General features: G+C 34.9%; 1 long non-coding RNA gene across 5 annotated transcripts in view; it reads left to right on the plus strand.

Moving 5' to 3' along the window:
- The window catches only part of LOC105472976 (uncharacterized), a 64,307-nt gene that overhangs the window by 24,806 nt on the left and 15,152 nt on the right, over positions 1-24,349 (plus strand). The gene's annotated exons all lie outside the window — the stretch shown is intronic.

Genomic DNA, 24,349 nt, shown 5'->3' on the forward strand with positions numbered 1-24,349 from the left:
TCTTTCTCTGAAGGCCCAAATAATAGTAAGGATATGGAATATTTGAAAAATACGATTACAATTGAGTCTATCCCCACTATTAGGAGAATCATATTTCTCATAAACACCCAGGGGTTATACTAAATAAAATGACTAAGTGCTAAACAAAGGCATATCTCAAAGTATTTTATGAGCGGTACTGTAACAGATCAAGGATATTTAAACTCAATTCAATCAAGTTTTTAATTGAACCCTGAAATTTTATAAAAATTGAAGGAAACCAGACACCAAAGGACAAACATTGTGTGATTCTACCTAAATGAGGTAACTAGAATAGGCAAATTCAGAGAGATATAAAGTAGAACAGGGATTCCTGAGGGGAGGGGAAATGGATAGTGATGGTAGTTAGACAACACTCTGAATGTACTAATGCCACTGAATTGCACAGTTAAAAACAGTTAAAGTGGTAAATTTTATGTTACAAATATTTTACTACAATAAAAAAATGTTAGAGAAAATTATGACAACCTTTGGAAATTGCTGACAAACACACAGACACAAATAAAACTTTTACTATGTTATAATCCAGGGAAAAATTAAACAAAATTTTATTCTAATTAAATATAAAAACATCATATTTGAAAATAGTGGAATATCATAAAACCTGTACTTGTGGGGCAAATTTTAACACTAAAAGTTTATATAAATAAAGAAGGCAGGGCGTGGTGGCTCATACCTGTAATCCCAGCATTTTGGGAGGCTGAGTTGGGAAAATCTCTTCAAGCCAGGAGTCCCTGACTAGCCTGGGAGACAAAATGAGACCCCTGCTCCACAAAAATTACCAATAATTAAAAGTACTCCTACTCAGTGATGTGCACCTTCAGTCCCAGCTACTCAGGAGGCTGAGATGAAAGAATTGCTTGCACCTAGGTGTTCGAGGCTACAGTGAGGCATGAATGTGCCACTGCATTCCCAACTGGGTAACAGAATGAGACTTTGTCTCTAAATAAATAGATTTTTTAAAATAAAACAAAATAAAGAAGACTAGTAATGGTTAAACTAAACATACATATTATGAAGTTTTGAAAATAATAAGAAAATTAAACCAAATAAAGTAGAAGGAGAGAGAAATACACATGAACATATGTGTATGAAATTGAGTGAGTTTACAAAGCTAAAAAATCAGCAGTTGAGGAGGGCAATAATATAGATAATTCCTTGAGAAAACTATAAATAAAAAGATAATACAAATAGGAATACAAAACAGGACAAATTATAGGTTTGATTTTTGTCTACCTTTCTCACTAAAATATACACTTATGAACATGGAGATTTTAGTCTGTTTTATTTACCACTTCTAGCAGGCAAAATAGTGGTCCCCAAAGAATGTCCAAATCCTCAGCGAAGGAAGCTGTGAATGTGCTTCCTAACAAGGCCAAAAGAACTTTGCAGATGTGATTAAAGACCTTGGGGTGTGGAGATTATCCAGGATTATCCAAGTGGAAGAAATGAAATTATATATGAAAGAAAAAGACCAAGATGGTCAGCATCAGAAAGAGATTTGAAGATGCTAAATGTCTTTGAAGATGGAAGGAGCAATGAGCCAAGGTGTGGAGGAAGCCTCTAAAAGTCTGAAAATGTGAGGAAATGGGTTCTCCACTAGTGCTTACAGAATGATCTTTGATTTTTAGATCAGAGAAACTCATTTTGGACTTCTGACCTCTAGCACTATACAATAGAAAATTTGGCCTCTTGTAAACCATTAAGTTTGTGGTACTTTGCTATAGCAGAATGGATCACTAATAGACTGCTACATTCTCAGGGCCTGCAATGATCCCAGGCACAAATTAGTCAACTAATAAGCATTTGTGATTACTAAACAAATTCATAGGACCAGGAAATATTATACATAGTTATCATATGAGAAATATATATATATATATTTGTGTGTGTGTGTTTGTGTCTATGTGTTTGTGTGTGTGTGTGTGCATATTTCCCCATGAACTAAATTATGCTTATGTGGGTCTGTGGTATTAAATTTTATATGTTTTGTTAATAAAACGATTTTACTTACAAACAACAAAAATACCATTTACTTAAATATTTACTTTTCTTCTGTAGATTCTATCCTTGCAGTACTCAACGTAGGAGTTGCAAAATTGTACAGATTAATACATAATAATATTAAATTTAGTCTTAAACCCTTAAATAAAGCATAGTCTTCCATCTCACTAGTTTCTTTTTAATGTCAGAAACATCCATCCATGTACACCATGTAGAGCTTGTAAGGATTTACTTGACTTCTAGCACTTATAGATGAGTTTTTTTTTTTTTTCAAGATGAGTTTTTTAAAATTACCAACCACTTTCAATATTTAACAAATCTGAATCAGAATTGATTTTACAAACACTTATCCAATAATAGATATTACTCTAATTTGAGAAAGGTCAGAAAGCACAATACAAACTAAGGTAAAATAATATTGTTCTAGAAAATTTGGTGAGCCACTATCAGAAGAACTGCAGATTTTTATCAACCCCACTTTGACTATGAAACTGGCAAAGCTTTGAGCCATTGTGATGTATGTAAAAATATAAACTGTTCTTTATAGAGTTATTTCCTATCACAGAAGTACATGTTGTTATAGACACATAAGAAATGGATTATTTCCCATCTTGACATCCAAAATTGATCAGATACTATAAATCTAAACTTACAGATCATAATGTAGAAATAGGAAGAAACACTAAACATTATTTCAGAAAACATAGAAACTTCAAACTTTGAAATGAAGTACTGCTTTTTTAAGAGTTTTCTTAAAAACTCTTTTGAAATAGTTTTTCTTGTTACTTTACATATTAAAATATAAAAACAAAATAACTGTACTGTGTGCTCACCCCCATGCGTGAAAACCTTATATTTGCCATGGAATTATTAACGTGGTGGCATCAAATATTGTTATTGAATTGTAGAATAAAAAGTCTGCATATCTCTCCAGATAAACTGACATTGTATAAATGTGGTTATATTCTAAAATGTTTAAAATGTTATATTAATGTGAATATATTAATCAGTAGCTCTGTCTCAACTGAGTACAGGACACTGGAATGAATATACAAGTAGAGAAAAGAAACTCAGAACTGGAAATATTAAATGGATGAGATCACAGATTTTATACAAAAAGAATAGGATTGGGTCGGGTGATTTCTAAATTCCTTTTTGAGTGTGACATTACTGTAATGAAAGACTGAGAAGAATTAATTTGTCGTAGGTGGCATTTTTAGCGTTCTTACCTGTTTCACAAAGGTGTTGCATAATTAAAAGTTACAAGCCCATGCAAGAACTAATTCTTAGATTCAAAAGACAATTAGGAATAGGATATTTACAAGAGTAAAAAATAACACAGGTCCACTGGCCTTAATTTTAAGACAAAATATTTTACAAGACTCTTCTTGGTTAACAACAGTTATTTAAAAACTCTGTGGATGCTCTAGATTATGTCAATCATTCACTTATTAATTCATTCATCAAGTATTCATTAATTGCTTGAAATTAGTCAGTGTGCTAGTTGTATAGAAAAAGAAAAACTAATTAATGGGAAAGAAGATGTCATCAACAATGGGTTGATAAATTCAGCACATTAGAATGGACCTCACCTGGAACATTTAAGTCAATTTTTACTGCATTTGACTGTGTAGGTACTGAGAATACCATCAGATAATCTAGAACACCTATGCTCATACACCTTTAATTATGTACAAAAAGAGGTGACTAAAATAATGGACATCAAGTCTTTTGAAAAGCCCAAAGCTTAAAAAATAATGTAAAGTAAAAAATAATTTGTTAAAAGATGCTCTTTTCTAGTACCGGATAAATGTATAGGGTTTGAAATTAGAAGGCACTTAACTTATTGAAAATTTGACTTACTATCTATAGGCCATGGAGTTTTCTCAAAGTTATTTGAAAGATAAAGGAAATTTCCCACTCTGCAAAGGGGCAATTCAGTCTACATTTCTTTATTTCAGATATTTTCTTAAGAATTTAAAACCAGTTCTACTGTCATAATATGCACTATCAAAAAACCCTGATAAAGATCAACTCGAACATAAGAAACTTGGTGTTCGAGAAATGTTTAAACCCTTATATTATTCCTTAACCAGTGTAAAATAAAAAGTGACTTTGACACAATTTCTTGCTGTGAAAAGTGTTTTATGATTTCATCAAAAGATTAACCATACAGATACAAAGATATGTTTCATGCAAAAAACCTTACTTATAAAGCAGGATAGAAGATTACATGTTATGTAAGCATATTTTTCTAAACATAATAATCCTCAAAGTTTCTGATTAGATGTCAGCATTTCTTGAAAATGTAAGCAGATTAGAATTGCAAGGCTAAATCTCAATTCAGCTCTTTGCTTCCTTTTATTAGGTGAACATTGTAAACTACAATTTTTACTTATGCCTGCAGTCGACCTCATTGTATTGAAAATATTATTTCTTTCATACACAGCTTCTTAGTTTCCTTGTTAAATCTGATCTCAAGTTTTAAGTCCTATTTTCCTATGCATCACCCCACCCCAAATTGAACAACTGTACATCTAGTTACATCAGGAATATAAATATTCAGACAACATAGAAACCAAAGAAAGTAACCCTATACTAAACAATCTACTGGAAAGATTAATTTAGTAATATTGATATCTTATGGATTTATTGAAAAAATTAAAGTATATATTGTTATGAATTGTTTAGCTCTCACATTTTTATACTATGTCCACTAGGGTAATCTGGAACTGCTTCTCCAGGAATGTCTTTCCCTGCCTGTTTCCTACTGAGCGTTCGGAAAAAAAAAAAGAAAGAGAGAGAAAGAGAACTGCATGAAATTTGGAGGGCAGAAATAAAGCAATAATCACTAGTTTCTGAAGGCCATTGTGGTCAGATGAGTCAAGAGAGAAATTTGGAGCTGCTGTCAGTTTTCAGGTTGTCTTTGCTCCCCTTCATGGTGATAGATAATGGATAGATACCTGAAAGTTCATCATGTTGATTGTTCTCAACCATTCTGTGTCTAGATCTTTCTCCCAAGTGCCAACTCTGCATCACGAGTTCCCTCAGGCCAACTGCCAGATACAGAAGAAAAATTGTGCTACTTCCTTGATTTGATCCTGACTGAAACAGTTTTTGATACCAGAAATTATTCCAGAGGCCTGAAAATTCAGGATGAGAATCTCTACTTTGTACTCATATCTGATTACATTTGAAGACACTGATGTCTCTATCATCAGTTTTTAAAGGGTCATTGGAGGCCCATGCCAAACAGTGGAAAAACAGTTACTTAAATTATCCTCTGTAGATACCTGTAATCATGTGCATGCTGAAAGTAAAGTTAAACATTAAGTAGTTTCTGACATAATAGACAAGTGAAAATAAATTGTATAAGGGCGTTCGGGGATTGCTTCTAAGAACACTTAGCAACATAGAGAAAAAATTTGCAGGTCCCAGAAAATTCTCAGGTTAAGGTCCACATTAGAGACCAGAAATCTGTTATGACTATTTTGATAAAAATCCTTATCTCCTATAGCCACATGACAGAGATTTCTGGAAATTAAAACCAAAGACAAAAATATTGGTGGTTTCAATACAATGTGAATTAAATTTATTAGCATGCAGTACCTATAATGTTAAATTTAAGCATTAATAAGGAAAGGGTGGAATCCTGAAAATTAGGAAGGGTTTATGCAGCAAATTATGATGACACTTAGTATCTTGAAATGCATATTCCTTCTAAACAATGTTCATGTATAATAGCACTGTAATTGATCAACCTTTTAGATTGGTTTTATATACATAACTTGTAACTGGAAGTTAAGTAGAATTTTCTTTGGTCCTGGCATTGGAATTAGAGCTTACAGTTAAAATCAAGATGCACTTAGAACCTCATGTTCTATGAAATCAACCAGCTATTGAATCATTTCAGCTTTCCTAGGACTTGTTAAAATGCTGCATGATTGCTTGTCATTCCATGGCATTCCTTTCATACTCTATGTAGGAATTTTGGAGAGGGGATTGCGGTATTTATGCCAAGAAATTTGTCTCTTCCTTGGATTTGCATATTTAAGTAGAATTCAAAGAGAATCATACACACAAACTGGATTCCCTATAAAGGGGACAGAAATGACATTCCTCAGAAGGGTCTAATTGGGCAAGGTAATTGCTTATATGAACCCATACTCCATGACCAAGAGGGCAGGGGTACCTAGAGAGTTGTCTGGGCCAAGAAAAAGACAAAAGTATAGTGGGCTAGGGATATATTTGTACTTGTTTATCAACAATTCATGGATTTCCTGTAGATTAGGTGGACAATATGGAAGGTAGAGCTGGAATAACCATAAGGAATCCATTCAAAAGTGGTAAAAATCTGTGTTTTAGAGCAATGTATAGAAATAGTGTCAGAGGCTGACAGGAGTTAGGAAGGTAAAATTAGTCAAGCTTGGTTAACAAAACTACAAAGAGAGGTGGTCCATAGGGAGCTCAGAAAAATTTAGCAATTTGCTATTAGAGTTCTGATCCACAGAGAACATCGGAGGCTGTAACAAGTAAAGGTGGGTGAAGTGCAGATTGCAGAACAATTCTATGAAGATTATCTTAGCTCATTCAGCCTGCTATAACAAAATATAGACGGGGTGTCTTATTAACGACAGATATTTGTTTCTTTCAGTTTGGAAGCTGAAAAATCTAACATCAAGAGTTCAGCAGACTGGATGCTTGTTAATAGCCCATTTCTAAATTTATAGATGGTACCTTTTAGCTGCGTTCACAAATGATGAAAAGAACTGGAGCCTCTTTCATAAGAGCAATAATCCCTAATCACCTCCCGAAAGCCCTGCCTCTTAAAACAATGATTTTGTGGATTAACATTTTAACATGTGAGTTTGATAGAGATACAAACATTCAGACTACAGCAAAAAGAAAAAAGGGAGAAGAATATTTGTATGAAATATGAGATTGATCTGGACTTGGAAAAATCAGGGAGACACAGTGGACTGGACTCAATTTGAAATTCAGTAAATCATTTGCTTTGAGTGTGGGGGGGAAGTGCGACTTGTTTCTAGTAAATAATATAAGGAAAAGGTAAAGAAATTTTGTATAACTTCTTTAAGTGCCAAAATATTGATTTAAGATTAATAATAGGGAAGAATATCTTGAGTGGGCCTAACTTAACCCGGTGAAAATCCTTAAAACAGGGACAGAGGGCTGTTGGGTTCAGAGACTATTTCTCTCCTTCTGACTTTGAAGGAGCCTGGAGAAATTGTTCTATGTCATCAAGAAATATACTCTGCCTACACCCACATGAGCTTGCAAGAGAACTCTGGGCCTCAAATAACTCCCCAGCCTGGCTGATACCTTGATTACAGCCTGAGAAGGGCCTGAGGAAAGACCCCAGCTAAGTTATGTTTGTACTCCAGGCCTAAGAAATAGTGAGATTATGAATGGCTCTTGTTTTTAGCCTCTGTGTTTGTGGTAAAGAGTTGTGCAGCAATAGAAAACTAATTCACAGATTTTAAAAATCACTTCCGATCATCACCAAAAGCCACGGTAAGCAACTAGTAATGCAAAAGAATGAAACCATGGATAATATTACTAAAATAATTATTGGTGGCAGGGATGAATCATAGCTGCACTACCTGTGAACAGCACTTGTGCAGATTCAGCAGCAGTGCCACAGGGCTGACCGGAAGGACAAGCAGAGGTGAGAGGGAAACAGCATGCAGGTCACTCAGAAATCACTGAATTAAATACTCATTCCCATTTTCTGTATTCATTTTCATTCTGATCAACAACACAGAAATGACTGACACACACACACACACACACACACACACACACACACACACACACAAACACACATACATACAAAATTAGTCATATTCCTTCCCTGTATTTATTTCTACTTTCTAATTGAGAAAGCGACGAGAATGTACTTAATTAGCAAAAGTCCTCACAGGCTCTCAGTTACAGGTGAACGCTAAAATAAAACAACTAAAACCACACACACATATGAAGAAAACTCACGCAGAGTCTCGTTAACAAACTGTAGAAGAATCAAGGAGGGCTGGGAAAACTGGAAAAACATTTGGAAAATAAAAATATCAATACGCAGAGCATTATGGCCAAGGGTAAATACTAAAGGGGTTTGGGAGAGCAAAGGAATCAGGCATATATAAATGTAAAAAATGAAACTATAAAAATATAGCTAACATAAAAATAATAAAACTGTAAAAATCTAGAGGAAAACATAGATGAACCACATTATGACCTAAAAATGTAAGCAATTGTTTTAAACTCATGGTTCAAAAGTTGGAAAGATAAATAAAAATAATTATACGTTAGACTGCATGAAAATATAATAATTTTTTCTGCCAAACCATACCATGATGACAAAATACAACTTACATACTGAGCAAATATTTGCAGGTTGAAGAGGCACACCCACAGAGAGGCTATCTAAATAACCAATATGCATCCTAAAAGGCTCTTAATCTCATTGCTCCAGAGGCAAATGCAAAGTAAAACCATGTTGTTATAGTACTAGACACCGACCACAGTATCTAAAATTAAAACAAACAACAGAGCATTATCCATATCACATGTTCATAAAGATGTGATGTTACTTCCACTCTCATACACTGTTGGTGGTAGGGAAAATGTGTACAATCACTGTGTTAAGTTGTATGAGAGTATCAACTAAAGCTTCATATTTGTCTCAGTTATTACTCTGTAATTGCACTACTAAGTGATTCTCAAGAGATACTAAAAGAAATACATGAGGTGCTTTTAGAGTCTTATTTTTAATAGCACCAAACTGGAAACATTCCAACAAAAGACTGGAGAAACAAATTTTGGTATGTTTCTACAAGTGGCACAGCACATAAAAGCTACAAGCTAAAAATATACGACAAAATTAATAACATTTTGTTCTAAAATTTGTTTTTATTGCTGAGTCTTCATCAATATTATGTGGAGTTTGAGTGAAAAATGAAATCTTGAAGCGTTACAGGAGCAAAGCCCTGTTGGAAGGAAATATTTACAAAACAAATAAAAAAATAGTGATTTTCAAGGATTTGGCCAGATCATCAATTTTTTTTTCAAAAGTACAAAGAACTAAGTTCAAAATTTTTGAAAATGTAGAGTTCTCAAGAGTTTCAGAGAGCCTTACTGGGAGAAGACAGCTGGGCTGGGCAGAATGCAATCCCCAGGAACCTTGTGGTGCTGACATAAAGAAGCTTCTCAAAATGCTAAATTCAAACCTCTGAAGCATGGAAGGAAACCTATGAAGTTCTCTGTCAAAACTCCATCAAGATCCAGAATACATAAAGAACACTTACAATTCAACAATGTAAAGATAAATAACTCAACAAATAAATGGGCAAATTATTTCAATAGACTTTTCGAAAAAAAGTTGCATGACAAAGAATAAGCTCATGAAAGGATGCACAACATTGCTAATCATAAAGGAGATACAATGCAAAAACACAAAGATGGATGGAAGCTTTTCACCCACTAAAATGTATGCAATAAAAAAGACAGATAACAAGTATAATGATGTAGAAAAACTGGAACCTTATATTACTGGTGGGAATGTGAAGTGGTACAGTGGCTTTGGAAAATAATCTGACGGTTCCTCAAATGATATCACATATAAGACAGCAATTCTACACCTAGATATGTACCCAAGATAAATGAAAACATGTCTAAACAAAGGCGCGTACATGGATATTGATAGCTGCATTATTCCTTATGGCCCAAAGTGTCAACAATCTAAATGCCCATCAACTGATGAATGAATAAAGAAAATGTGTTGTATCTATACAATGGAATATAAAGAAATGAAGTAGTGTTCCATGCTACTACACAGATGATCCCTGAAAACATTAGGTAAAATAAACGAAGCCAGTCACAGAGGATAACATATTGAGTGATTTCGTTTATAAAAACATACATAATAGGAAAATTCGTAATGTCAGAAATTTACAAATTAGTGACTATTGGTAGGAGTGGAGTATAGGATAGGGTGGGAAATGGGAAGTAACTTATGTTCTTGTTGTGGTGATGAATGTGTTCTGAAATTAGACATCGGTGCTGGTTGTACAATTTTGTGCATGTATCAAAACCCACCGGATTTCACATTTAAGGGGAGTAAGATGATGGTATTTGAAGTACGTATCAATAAAGCTATTACTAAACAAAAGGAGCACTACCTCAGGGGACCACGAATATGCCAGGAATTGAGTGAAGCCCATCAAGCAAATTGTGAAAGAAAATTGAGAAAGCAAGTTCAGACTTGATTCAACTCAATGAATGATCAGTTTGATGTGTTTAGACCCTTCATCCTATTGGCCTAAGGGAAAAGCTGGGACACAAGGAACTTAGACTTTAGTCTCTAAGGCTTTTTATACATACTGTAAGGCAGGAAAAGATACAATAAATGTGACTTATAATCAATAGAAAAATGAAATAGAAACAAAGGGAAAATTTAGATTACAGTTAAGCTGCAAGTATTTTTAAATAACTTTTGTAAATATTTTAGAGACAAAAGAGAGAATCAGAGATAAAACCATCCCATAAACTTAAATATATACATATATTTTAGTGAACTATATTAAGGATTGTAAAGCAAGTCTTTACAATCATATAAATATTTCAAGAAATATAAAACATAAAGCATATGTTATTTCATAATAGTGGAACTAGTAATAGGAGATACCAATAGAACTAAAATAAAGCAATGCTTATTTTAAGTTACTGTTCTAAAACTTCTGAGCAAATTTTTGAGGTACTTCTAAAAAGAGATTTATTCTCTTTTCTACCCTATTCATAAGATGAGGAAAACACTTTGTAAAGTTCATATAAGATCATGTTTAAAAGCTAAATTAAATTGAGACAATAAGTCATTATAAATTGTACCTGCAGAAGAGAATTGTTTAATAGATCTCTTTAGAAATTAATATTAATGACAATTAACACTGGGGGATTGCTGAACTTAGTAATTTCATATAACTTTAGCTAATGTAAGAGGTATTTGTTAGTGTACTAAGGCTACCATGACAGAATAAAACAGACTGGATGGCTGAAACAACAGAAATTTATTTTTTTCTTGGTTCTGGAAATTGGAAGTCCAAGACCAGGTTTCAGCAGAGAAATTTTCTCCCGAGGCCTCTGTCCTTAGCTTGCAGATGGCCAACTTTGCACTGTGTCCTCTCCTGGCATTTGCTCTGCTGTCTCTTCCACTTCTTCTAGTCCTATTGGATTAGAGCGTACCCTATTACCTCATTTTGCCTTAATTATTTCTAAACAAGACCTATCTCCAAGTACAGTCATTGAGGGTTAACATTTCAACATAGGAATTTTAAGGGGATACACTTCAGTCCATAACAGACTGTTAAGTACTAAAAATTGTGTCTTACCTTGGAACTTTATCAGCTAATGCAGATGAACCATACATAAATTTATACTAAAAAGTACATTGTTAAGAGTTAACTTTGTGTATGTGAAGCAGAAAGCTTTATTCTTTCTGAGCAAGACTGTCAATGCAGTTTATTGTACTACACAATGGAACAATTACTAAAGATACATTATCAATTTCCATCATCTTTATTGAGGCATAACTTACATAGAAAAAAATTTGCATGTTTAATTTATAAAGTTGAAGTTTGGGCATCTGTAAATACTTGTGATACAATCACCACAATCAAGGTAGTAAACATATCCATCTGATGTGGTTTGCCTGTGTCCCCACCCAAAACTCACCTTGAATTGTAGTTTTCCATAATCACCACCTGGGGGGAGTAATTGACTCACGGGTGTGGTTACCGCCATGCTGCTGTTCTAGTGATGGTGGGTGAGTTCTCACGAGATCATATGGTTTTATAAGGGGCTTTTCCCCCTTTTGCTCAACACTTCTCCTTCCCACCATTATGTGAAGAAGGATGTGTTTGCTTCCCCTTCCACCATGATTGTCAATTACCTGAGGCCTCCACAGCCATGCAGAAACTATGTCAAATAAACCTCTTTTCTTTATAAATTACCTATTCTTGGGTATATACCTATAGCAACATGAGAATGGATGAATACACTCCAAAAGTTTTTTGTGTCAGCTTTGTGATTTTTGTTTTGCTTTGTTTTATCATATTTGTGTGGTAGGAACACTTAGCAAGAATTCCACTCTTTTAGCACATTTTTAAGTGCACAATATTGTAGGGTTAGCCGTCAGCACTGTGAAGTACAGCAGATCTCTGGAACGTACTCATCCATTGACAGATGTATGCATAAATAAAATGCGGCATGTATATATAAATGGAATATTATTCAGCCTTAAAAAATAATGGTATCCTACCATTTACAATAACATGGATGAACCTCGAGGACATTATGCTAAGTGAAATAAACCAGTCAGAGAAAGACACACACTGCATGATTCCACTCACATGAGGTATCTAAAATAGTCAGGCTCATAAAAACAGAAAGTAGAAAGGTGGTCGCCAGGGTCTGAGGGGAGGGGAGAAAAAGGAGTTGTTGCTATTTTAAAAAAATATTTACTATACCTGTGATATTAAATTTTGTTTAAACAAAGTAGAAAAGTCTTCCCCAAGTCTTCCACAGGAGGATCTTGTCTCTTTCAAATCTAGACTTAAATGTTATCTTTCAGAAAATTCTTAAAGATTACCAAATCTGAAAAAGTTGTTCCTAACCAGATATCGAAAATAACCCTGTTTTGGCCAGGCGTGGTGACTCACGCCTGTAATCTCAACACTTTGGGAGGCCGAGGTGGGCGGATCACCTGATGTCAGGAGTTTGAGACCAGCCTGGTCACCACGGGGAAACCCTGTCTCTATTAAAAATACAAAAATTAGTCAGCCGTGGTGGCACACACACCTGTAATTCCAGCTACTCGGGAGGCTTAGGCAGGAGAATCGCTTGAACCTGAGAAGTGGAGGTTGCAGTGAGCCAAGATCGCAGCACTGTACTCCAGCCAGGGAAACAGAGTGAGACTCTGTCTACCAAAAAAAGAGAACCCTGTTTTATTTTCTATGCAACACATTTCTGATTATTTTACTCCTGCATTTGTTCATTATTTTTCCTCCACAACATAAAGACTCATATATATTATTTTAATGCAAGTGCCTTGTCAGTCAAATTCACCACTACATCGTCAGTGACTAAAATAGTACCTAATAAAGAAAGGACTTCATATTTCCATAAGTTTGCTATCATATCATACTAATGGTCTTATAGTTTCATTGTTTACATTTTACAAAAAAATTATATTTTGTAAACATGTATTAAACATAAAAGCATAAATATTAAAAAGTCAGTAATAATTTTAGAAACCAGAGATAGTCACTAATGATATTTGTTTATTCTTTCCTGTTTTTTACTTTTATTTATATACATTTGTATCAAATTCTACTATACTGCTTACTGATCATTCACACAATAGAAAATATGTAAAAAAAAAGTGATGTTTTATAATATAATTATATATTATTCTGCAATATCATAGAAAGAGCTAAGTAGTTACAGACTACTTGAATATGGATAAGGAGCCGTTTTTAAGAGTGAGTCATAATCAAGCACCTTTAAGTAAAACAATAAATATCACTACTTAAAAATTAGAGTCAACCAGGCCTGGTGGCTCACATCTGTTAATCCCAGCACTTTCGGAGGCTAATGCAGGTGTATCACCTGAGGTCAGGAGTTCGAGATCATCCTGGCCAACATGGTGAAATCTTATCTCTAAAAAAAAAAAAAAAAAAAAATTAGCCAGGCGTGGTGGCGTGCACCTGTAGTCCCAGCTACTCTGGCGGGTGAGGCACGAGAATAGCTAGAACCCAGGAAGCACAGGTTGCTGTGAGCTGAGATTGTGCTGCTGTGCTCCAGCCTTGGTGACAGAGTGAGACTATGTCTCAAAAAAAAAAAAAAAGAAAGAAAGAAAATTAGAGTTGTCTATGCAGGAACAAAAGGAAATAATCACTTGTCTCACACTTTGAATAAAAATTCAAAATGGAAATATATAGAAAATAAATTATTAAAGAATTAATATTGTGAGCATTGCACAGCTCTTGAAAATAAGCAGAATTCTAAAATTCTCATAAAAGTGGTTTAAAAATAGTTCAGATTATAAAATTCCATACAAAGCTAGTATAATTCTATAAAGAAAGAGTAATCAATTTTAGTTTTACCAAAAAAAACTATATAATAAAATTAAAACCAAACCTGAAATAATTTTGCCCAGCATATTAGCAAAGTTTAATTAACAAGGGTTGGCGTTTGTATCATTTTGTGCAAATATTGTTACTAGGAGTGTAAATTGAAATAACCTTTCTAGATATGACTTTAGTGGGAATTTATTAAAAACTTTAAAATATGTGTTATTTGATACTAAGAGATTCTACTCTTGGGAATCATGCCAAATAATGTGAGGCAAATGTGTAATTATGTATTCATGAGATATTATAAACTACAACACGCCTAAAATAGTGTTTAATCGAATTAAATAAAAATATAAATAGATGTTATTAATATTGAGGAATATGTAATTGTTTGGAAAGTAATTTTTTTTTTTTCTTTTCAAATGGAGTCTCCTTCTGTCGCCCAGGCCGGAGTGCAGTGGCGCCATCTCGACTCTCGGAAAGCTCTGCCTCCTGGGTTCAAGTGATTTCTCCTGCCTCAGCCTCCTCCCGAGTAGCTGGGACTATAGGCGCCCGCCACCAGGCCTGGCTAATTTTTGTATTTTTAGTAGAGACGAGGTTTCACCGTTGGCCAGGAAGCTCTTGATCTCTTGACGTCGTGATCTGCCTGCCTCAGCCTCTCAAAGTGCTGGGATTACAGGCGTTAACCACCGCGCCCGGCCGGAAAGTAATTTCTACAATACATTTTTTTAAACAAGAGTATAGTGGAATATATTTTAATGTACGCAGATATCTGACTCTTTCTGCCCAAGAAGATAGGATTGAAGGAAAAGAACATCTAAATACTGAACACCACCATCCATTTTCGCATGTGCTTTTTGCTTCATCCTCTTAGTTATTTTCTTCCCTTACTGCTGATTCAAGGTCTATGCTATTAGCAATGAGGCCTGTTCTTTAAATTAATAATTCCATGATATTCTCCTGTCCTTGACAATTACCAAATATGAAACCAATTCTTCCGACATTAAAAAAGTTGAATCATTAATAACCCCAACTAAGGAACTAGGACAGTTTGTTATATAGGAATCTCCAAATAGATTATAAGATGTATGAAACATGTTTCAAACTTAAAAGAAAATCTTAAAAGAAATTTCTTTAAAAACCCCTAAAGGTAAGCTTTCATCTTTGTTGAATTTGCCAAGAATGTGATTACTAAAGATGTAAAACGCTGCTCCATAGCTATTTCTTTTTACCTCAATCTACAAAAACAACAGAAATCTCTGTGCCCCATTTTTTTTTAACTGTAGACAAGATTCTCTGAACAACATTCTGATCAGTACAATGCTACAGCTTTACTGTTTATATCTATAAAAAACTGCAATAAATCATCATTTAGAAGGTGAAAATGGACTGAAAGGGGAGAGATGCTGATAAACTAAAAATGGCCATATGGGGGTTAGTCTGTGAGGCAATGGTGAGATTTGAAACCATCCATTTCAAACAGGTTGATCAATTATCCCCCCGAAAATGATTAATTGTTTCCAATCAAGTCATGGTGTGCTTGAATTTGTTTAACCCACCTTTCCTCAGATTCATACATTCTAAGATAAGACCAAAACAAATTTTAACTCTACATGAACCTATGTGTTTTGAAGAGATGACTATTCTGCTTTTCAGTAACAGTACGTAAATTCTGACCAATCCCTGTCAAGTTGTGAGTAACTCCAGTTCCTAAATCCTTTACAAACCATTGCTAACTCTTATTTTTTGAGATAATTCATTACTACCTTAGCACTCTTTCTCCTGCTGAAACAGTCAAGAAATCTGTTTGTTAAATTCCTGTGTGTTTCTGGTTCTGTTGGCACTGGGATTTAAATAAATAAATGGAAATAAAAAGAAATTTTGTTATGCAGCGGCATTCGATTATTTCAATTATTTGCAACATGTTTCAATTAAAAGCAACAAATCAATAGTGAATCATCAAAATTATGTTTAATTTTCTGTTAACTGACAACAAACTTAAAGAACTTTTACTTTTCTGACATCGAAACATTGCAAATCATTAAGTATGAAAAAGGATAGTTTTACTCAACTATTTACTTTTACAGTTTCGCTACCAGAATTTTTACACCTCAAGATAGGAGTGGGATGGAGCAAAATCACATTTGGGACAACTCAGAGATGTGTCTTTCTAAGAGTAGGACAAGTTCATCAACATGAAGCGGTAGAAATACAGAATCTGATCTAATTTTCAGAGAGCAGTCGTATTCTCAGCATGTGTGATGTTAGGAGAGACAACAGGTTTTGCACTGACAATAGATTTGCTTGCTACTCTTTGTATGTGAAACCTAAAGGAAGTCTTCTGGTACTTACAGGCATTTGCACACTGTAGTTTGAGGAAACCCAGCTCTAAAGGACCAGAGTTTGGGAAGTAATGAGAATGCTAAAATTCTTGGACTGAGTTTAACAGTGAACCAAGCTTTGAGTGTTTGGTAAATTTTAATAGAGTGAATGTTGTAATTATAGGTTCCTCTTTGTCCTTCTATTTACTTATTTAAAAAAGATAAAGATTTCCAATAAAATAACTAAGAGAACAATAAATTGAAATTATAGTTTACAGATAAGTAACTCACACCTTTTTTCATTTCTTCAGGGCCAGGGACAGAGAGAAAAGATTATTGGTAAAAAATAAAATTACCAGTGATAATGAGAGCAAAGTAACTTGAAGTGGAAGGGACATAAAAGGAATGGAGTGATTATGGAATAAGTAAGCCTCCTAGTCTCCTAGCTAAAGCTCAATGAAACACACATGATAAGATCTGGGGCTAGCTGTGATAATTATTTTATATGTGTCTTAGAAGCATATGGCATCCTGAAATGATGTGTCCACATATGTTGTTGTGCAATGAGTTTTCTTACTGTGCTTATGTAGGTTAGTTATTCAAGTGCAGCACAGATCATGATGCCACCTGTCATTTTTCTAACTGTGACATGTACTGTAAAATTAGTGCACCACATGATTATGTAATAAAAGTGGTTATTACTAATAAATAACAGTTTACTTTGAGAATGAAAGTTTATTAGCTTATGTATAATCAACTCTCACTTATTGGTAGTTCTGGAAGAGCATGCAAACCCCAAAAATAAAAAATAAAGAGATATGTGTGTATGTGTGTAGGTATATATGTGCTTGTGTGTGTATGTTTATGAAGTTAACTTTTGAATTGCAGAACACTGATACAAAAGTATTGAGAAAAATGGCTTGTTATTTTTATATTAATCTTCATAACTTGGTGCTGTCATTTTTATTTGAAATTAACTGACAATTTAAATTTTCCTCTATCACATTATTCTTGTAGAAACTCTGGAAAATCTTGGTGTAGTTTATATAATTATTATTAAAACCTAAAAGCTTCTATATAACACATTATTTTTATAATAATCACTTCTTTATTTAAATCACTACCTTTGCATTAGTATTTTTAGATGACACTCTAAAGAAGACTTAATTAACTCTGTGTTCTCTATGAAGAAAAGGATAATCTTGCTTTCTACTTCATAGTCTCAGTAGATCTTATTAAGCACAATTGCATATGGAAGATGCAATTTTTAAAATGAAAGCATTTTACTGAAAGAAGAGAGATCATTTCTTCAAAAGTACACACTTTTGGTTCTTTCTGCTTTCTGTAATTAAAAACTAAAAGCACATGGTCATTATTTTTAACATCAAACAAATCTAAAAGCTAAGTACTGTTAATAAGTGGAAGTTTCTTTTTAAAACAATTTTCTAGTCTTCCTTTCTAGATAATTGACATACAATCCACAAAGAGTTTGATATATATTCTGCTCAAATATTTCATGAGTTTGCCTACACCACACACACGCACACACACACATTCACAGCCCCAACAAAGTCATTTATATTTTATTTTATAGCATTTTACTGAGATCATTCTATTCATGTAATTTTGACAAAAACTTTCTTTTTTAGCTCTTATTGAATATTGTAATACTATTCTTATAGAGCTGTGTTACTTGGCTTAATCTAATATCCTATTTTTTGAGTATGGTGTTATACATCAAAGTTATAGATTAAAGTCAATCTTCCTTGGCAAAAAGAGACTATGAGGTTTATTTGCAAGAAACATGTTGCAGTGCACTGCCCAATCTTTGAAATACCATAGAATCAGGGCTGAGTGTACAGAAAAATTGAATAGTAATGCCATCACCACTCAAGAGGTCTCAGCCTGTGTCTTCCCAATTTGATGGAAGCTAGGAAGGGTTTTGTACCTCAAAAATTATCCAATCATGACATCTGGTCTGTCTGTAGTGTTGACCTGAGCTCTTGAATGAAGGGCTCTCTTCAGTTGAAAGCAATTACCAGGGAGAGTATCTGCTAAGAGTCCTTATTTCCAGAAGCTGGAGGAATGATTGTTACAGTCTTTTAAGAGTTCCAAACAGAGCACTATGGATTCCACTAAAATCTAATGCAGAGGTATCAGATCTTTTGGCTTCCCTGGGCTACACTGGAAGAAAAAGAACTGTTTGGGCCATACATAAAATACACTAACACTAACGATAGCGGATGAGCCAAAAAAAAAAAAAAATGCAAAAAAATTTCCTAACGTTTTAAGAAAGTTTACAAACTTGTGTTGGCCACAATGCAAAGCCATTCTGGGCTGCATGCAGTCTGCGGGCCGTGGATTGAAGTCTAATCTAGTGCATTTCATATCTTGCACTACTTAGAACCACCTACTTTGTACCACATGAATAGCTAAGTTAGAAAACTTCCTTAGAGCCTTCTGTCTTTTTCAGAAGATATGAATAAGGCACTGGGACAAACCATTTCAAGTTCACAACTGATACTCATTATGTTCCTTTTCTACCAAACATTCTAGATCCCTATCATCCTTGTGTAGCGCCTCTGCTGATCTCTGTGGCTTATCTGATAGGGCTAACTATACTTTCCTCTGTGAGATCTCTAAGTCCCTGATTACATAACTTCCCAGGTCTTGCTTTTGTATTTGTCCATATGCTGTTGGGTATACGTGGAGGATTCTGAAGCAAAACGACAGTGGGTTACCTAGAATAAAAAAAAAGAAAAGGGCCGGGCGCGGTGGCTCAAGCCTGTAATCCCAGCACTTTGGGAGGCCGAGACGGGCGGATCACGAGGTCAGGAGATCGAGACCATCCTGGCTAACACGGTGAAACCCCGTCTCTACTAAAAAATACAAAAATCTAGCCGGGCGAGGTGGCGGGCGCCTGTAGTCCCAGCTGCTCGGGAGGCTGAGGCAGGAGAATGGCGTAAACCAGGGAGGCGGAGCTTGCAGTGAGCTGAGATCCGGCCACTGCAGTCCAGCCTGGGCAACAGAGCAAGACTCCATCTCAAAAAAAAAAAAAAAAAAAAAAAAAGAAAAGAAAAGAAAAGAAAAAAATAGCATTCGTTGCTGCTCCCATTGGACAATGGCAGCTCTAGCAGTTCCTGATGATAATCTTCAATTACATGACTCCAAACCCCAGGATGATGCCAAAGTTTTCCTTTCCAATAAATGACCACAACTATGTATCTATTCCTGCATTCTCTTCTGAAACGTGCCAATTTCCATTTAAAAAAGTAGAATCTATCTCCCCTCAAACCTGGTAGGTTTATGACAGCTTCACCCAAGAATATATGATGAAAATGATAATGTGTGACTTCCAATGTTCAATTTTCCTCTTTGTGGGATGCTGGTGGCTCTTTGAAAACCAGTCACAATGTTGTGAGGAAGCTCTAACTATTCCACACAAAGATGCCACATGGCAAGATCCACGAGAAGATCTAAGGATCCCAGTTGTTAGGCAGTGTCAATCATCAAATGTGAAAATGAACATTCTTTCAAATGTTTCTAGTCTGCTTTTCTTCTGAGAATCCTACCATCATGGAGGAGCCATAAGCCATCGCAAATATGTTCTGTCCAAATTTCTGACCTGCAGCAGCTGTGAGCATAATTTGTATTGCTTTATGCCACGAAGCTGTGGGATAATGCATTACACAGCAGTAGATAATCAGAACAAATGATAACTCTTTTCCTTTCCAGCTGTCTTTTGGTACAAGACACAAGTAATAGGGCAGTAATCATGAGTTAGTTTAAGGGAACCTTCCCTGTGGCCCATGAAGTAAGCATTTCTATTTTGGGAACCAGCACCTTTAGATACACAGAACATTGATTTGTGGGGAAAGAAAACCCACATTCCCTAATGGGTTATTTAGAGTTATGGGAAGTGCAACTATTCCTACTTTCATCCTTGGTTTCTAATATGTCATATTCTACTATTGCTCTCATAAAATGATTTACACCATATCCTAGAATATGGATCCTCATTTTCCGAGGGCATTGTCCCCAAACTATTCCCTCAACTATCCCTGCAAAAATGACTCCATCATTCTCTAATTGGCAGCTTCTAGATGATGTGATGTATGATGTGAACAATAAATGTCATGGTATATCCATGCTGGCAAACTGCTTTGCTCTAAAATAAGTTATTTGATCTAAAGTAATGTTTGTGAAATCTTGTGTCAGGGTATCAAACACTAGGTAAGTTTCCAGATGCTGAAGCTTCCTGAGGCTCTTTCGACAGGAAATTTAAACTCTTACACAGAAACTGTGCTACTTACAGTAAAAACAAATCATGGTCCTTCCTTAGTGAAAGATATTTAATATAATGAACTTCTCACCAAGTGGCCAGTTGGTCTCATCAAGTGATTTTGTACTCTTAGATTTGTCTCACTTGTGAAAGACTGGATATTTGGATTATCTGTGGCTAACACAGCGTTAGTGAGTTGGGAGCTCAACCTAGTGAGCCTCTCCATAAGCTATTTTTTGCCAACATACAGAAAGCATCCATGAGCCTGTGGTTCAAATATTCAGGCAGTCAATAACAGGGGTTAGCTGACATTAACTCACCGTGTTATTCTGTTCTACTTGTTGTTTTGTGATTCTTCTACAGTAAACATTCTTTAAAGCATGTTTAGATATGATGCAAATAAACCCACACTTCATGCTCACTTTTGCAGATCCCTTCATATCCCTCTCTCCCAAACGTTCTTTGCAGTAATTTTTCACTCTTTTATCAGTCCTGATCAAACAGTCAAGCCATTTGCAACTGCACATCTGACTTATATATTCTAATTCCGTGTCACATCTCTTTCAATATAAAGTGTAGAGATAGAAACACTACTTGAAACCTTGCTTATTGGGAGAATTTGTCCTCTGCCCTTTCAGGACTATGCCTGAGTATAGCTGTACTGCAGTCACATATTTTCATCTTGCGGTACAGTCTCCATTGACCCACCCATGAACATGAACCAAGTGTTATTCTCAGTTTCCACCAGCTTGTCATAAGGAAGCTGTCTTCAAGTCATAGATGTGCGCTGAGGAAGAGGCAGTGGTCAAATATGGTACATTTCACACACTGAACCACTTGCCTATGCAACTTTACTGATTCCCTGGCTAATCTATGGTACATGGTTTATGTCTAATCTATGGTATATTAATACTTTATTGCAACTGATTTCTGATGGTTCTGCCTTATTTCATGATGCAGTCGGTCTGACAGAACCCAGCACAATGTCACTGCATTGCCTAATGTTCCATCATAATTGGGTCCAGGGGCACACCAAAAGTTATTTTGTGAATAGTTTATAATTCTTTTTGCAGAAACATGGCCTCAAAGAAACCTCTTAAGCTTTACTTTTTTTTTTTCTTTTAATGAGGATTAACATATACAACACTCGAATTCATGAAACTCTTTCCCATCAGAATTATCTTAAGACTATAGAGTTGGCTTACTTACATAGTAAAAAGATAGTATTATTCTCAACGGTGTCCAGTCTTTTGGCTTTCTTGGGCCACATTGAAAGAAGAGTTGTCTTGAGCCACACATAAAACACACTAACATGAATGATAGCTGATGAGCTAAAACTATTGCAAAAAACTCATAATAATGTAAGAAAGTTTACAAATTTGTGTTGGATCTCAGTCAAAACCATCCTGGGCTACATGTGGTCCATGGGCCGTAGGATGGACAAGCTTGACTTACACGATAGCCTGTACTTGTTTCAGAACCTGTTCTTACACTAGACTCTACTCAAGCCTGGCAGCCATGCCAAGTGTGTTGGGGCTGTATTTCAAAGTGTTAATGACTCCAAAATCTACAGAGGGTTACCAGGGGTTGTGTGTTCTCCTTGGTGGTAATAGATGCAAAATGCAATAATAATGTCTCTTTGTTGGAGAAACTATTATTTCATGGCAAATTTTACTAGATTGCTAAAACTTTCCAAGATATGTTGAATCCTGAATAACTGCTGTGTTTATCTGCAACTGTAGGTAGTGTGTAGTTTTCAAAATAAGATCTCCAACATAGCTGTTTATCTGGAGTTCCGTATTTAATCTTGACAACAGTGTTGTGGATGTTGGCTGAAGACAGGTCCATAGCACACTCTTGAATTTTGGATATTGGGTTGCGTAAACTTAGGAAAGATTTTTTTCCTGGAAAGATATAAACCACATTTTTAACAGAATTCATTCTTAAGAGGCAACTTTGTGGGTAAATGTTTATATTGCTTTCTTTAGTTTTCCGTGTTCTTCAGGTTACACATTCTGAAATACGTATTTTGCAATAAGAAACAGAGCAAGTGTTACATAAAACAACCATAAAAGAAGATGTATAAATTAAATACATTACTATCACTTCTAATTATATACAAAAATCTGTTGGGGTTACTGTCCTTGGGGCTAATAAACAGGTACTGTAATCATTGCCAAAATATTTTTTTTTTTTTTTGAGACGGAGTCTTGCTCTGTGCCCCAGGCTGGAGTGCAGTGGCGCGATCTCGGCTCACTGCAAGCTCTGCCCCCCCGGGTTCACGCCATTCTCCTGCCTCAGCCTCCCGAGTAGCTGGGACTACAGGCGCCTGCCACCTTGCCTGGCTAATTTTCTTGTATTTTTAGTAGAGACGGGGTTTCACCGTGTTAGCCAGGATGGTCTCGATCTCCTGACCTCGTGATCCGCCCGTCTCGGCCTCCCAAAGTGCTAGGATTACAGGCTTGAGCCACCGCGCCCGGCCCAAAATATTTTTACAATATGGTGCTCTTTATTTATATGAACCTAGAGTCATGTGCTCCATTGGAAATTACAAATACAATGACAGTAATATTTGTTCTACAAGTACTATAAGGTTAATTTTCTCATGAAATATTGCAACAAGGCATGTCAGGGAGATACTATTCTCATACAAAATATTTTTTTGTCATTTTAGTTGTTAGAGAAAAATTAAAGTGGGATTCATCTGAATTGAGCAAATAAAGCTTTATAAAACTGTTGAATTTAAGTGTCTTCCCAGGTTCATAATCATAATATAGTGTGTCACAGTAGTGGTTGCGGACCATAAAATAACGAATGAAGGGAAACATTATTAATTTAAAAACAGTTTTCAATTATTTTAAAACATTAATGAAACATTCCCAAAGAAATATGGTAACCAGAAAAATGCAAACTACTGATTACACTTTGGTTAGCAGTGAATTTGCAACATATGGAGCAATTAAATCTTTATGGATCAATGAAAACTTAACGAAGGTGATTTCCAAAGTCAGTGTTGAGATCACTCATGAAGTTAAAGAAACATGAAGATCTTCTAAGTGAAAAGGATTTTATGAATCCATTGTAAACTGATTCCTTTAAAAATAGTATAATTTCCTTTTGTCTTATAAATTATTTTACTCATAAAATTTAAATATTTTAAAAAGTAAAGTATTGATTCAGTTTTTGAAAACATTTATAACTTGAATAAGTGAAAAATTTAACTTATTGGAAAAGTTCCCAGATCACATTTTTCTTTTATATGTCAGTTAATTTTTCATTTTGTTCTTTCCCAGAAAATAACATTATATGCCAATGCAAACAAAAGAAATTCGTTGAAAAAATATTAATTATTGTAATTTATTAAGCACCCAGCTGAAACATTTGATAGTTTTCTAAGAATTGTCTGCCTTGAAAAACAATGCCTTTACTACATTTTATTTTATATATTTGTTTTTTCTTCAGTTTCCTAAGAATTTACACATAACAATTTAAACAGAACAGCCCAGAGCACTATATATATAATTAATTCAATTAAATGATTTCCTAAAAAAAGTGCA

This window comes from Macaca nemestrina, chromosome 6, assembly GCF_043159975.1.
Source record: "Macaca nemestrina isolate mMacNem1 chromosome 6, mMacNem.hap1, whole genome shotgun sequence".
Lineage (NCBI taxonomy): Eukaryota > Metazoa > Chordata > Mammalia > Primates > Cercopithecidae > Macaca > Macaca nemestrina.